General features: G+C 41.4%; 1 non-coding gene across 1 annotated transcript; it reads left to right on the plus strand.

Moving 5' to 3' along the window:
- Positions 1 to 833: 833 nt before the first annotated feature.
- TRNAS-AGA lies at positions 834 to 905 on the plus strand. The gene has a single exon. It is a non-coding gene; the product is annotated as a tRNA-Ser (tRNA).
- The last annotated feature ends 488 nt before the right edge of the window (positions 906 to 1393 follow it).

The raw sequence follows: 1393 nt of genomic DNA on the forward strand, positions 1-1393 counted from the left end.
GGTGACCTGAGATAATCTGGGGTGATATACAGATAAACATTTTAAATTTTAAATCACTCATCTTTTTTAATGTGTAGAAAAGGTATGCCTAGCACATCAGAACTGATCACCTTACGTTATCGTTTACAATAATGGTAAACTTACTGAAGGCCAAAAGTGAGTTGATTTAAAAGTATTGTATAATAAAAATTTGACTGGCCTTTATCCCTGGTTCCTGGGAGGTAGCCTCTTAATCCTTGGAATTACCAAGTGATGGACGTGTTTTGGTTTATTCACATTGGGCTTTTCCTGACTTTATGGTACGAGATGACTCATGGTGGCCCCTAGATCGTGTTAGGATAGGGTCCAGCCATGCTGGAAAGACTAACCATGTGATTCAAGGGTTGCGGCTTTGAGCCAGGGACATCATCTGACCCCCGGGGAGGCTGAAGATTGAATGTAATCATGTGACCAATGATTCGCTGATGCCCGTGTCCTGAAACCCAAGAAAAACCCTGCACTCAGGTTGAGTTCCCTGGTTATTGAAGCACATTAGCATGCTGGGAGGGTGATGCATCCTGAGGATGGAAGTTTTGTGTGTGGGACCCTCCCACATCTTGCCTATGTGCCTTTGCATGTGGCTGGCCCTAACTGTAGCCTTTATAATAGAACTATAGTACTAAGTATAGAAATTCCCTGAGTTCTGTGAGTTATTCTAGGAAATTATCAAACCTGAGGAGGCAGTGGGAACGGTGGAATTTGTGGGTGGTCTGAGAGCCCTGGAACTGGGACTGGTGTCTGAAGTGAGGTTAGTCTCTGCTGGACTCTTCCCTTAACATTTGAACTTTGAGGGGAGGGGTATAGCTCAGTGGTAGAGCATGTGCTTAGAATGCATGAGGTCCTGGGTTCAATCCCCAGGACTTCCATTAAAAAAATAAACAAGCAAACAAACAAATAAACAAACTTAATTACCTCCTCCCTTCCCCAAAAAACACAAACAAATTAAAAAAAATTGAACTTTGACCTAACTCTAGGCAGTGAGTGTCAGAATTTCATTGCAAAAAGGCAATATTAAATAAGTAGTATTAATTATTTAATACTAAACTGGTCCACAGGTATATGGCCCAAGTCATACACAAGGTTTAAAAATGACCAAAGTTCGAGAAACTCTAGAATCATGTTCTTTATAGTGGACTTAAGTATTGTAAGCCTGTTAGATAAATTTTATAATTTATTCCTCACAAAACCCCATGAGGTAGGTAACTACTAACATTCCCAGTTTACAGATTATGAAACTGAGGCCTAAAGGGGTTAAGTAACTTGCCCACGGTCCTATGGCAAGTAAGTGGCAGTGCTGGGGTACAGACTCATGCCGTCTGTCTCCAGAATGCCTTGTTTCAGTGTGTTCATCATC

This window comes from Camelus ferus, chromosome 17 (genome assembly GCF_009834535.1).
Source record: "Camelus ferus isolate YT-003-E chromosome 17, BCGSAC_Cfer_1.0, whole genome shotgun sequence".
Classification (NCBI taxonomy): Eukaryota; Metazoa; Chordata; class Mammalia; order Artiodactyla; family Camelidae; genus Camelus; species Camelus ferus.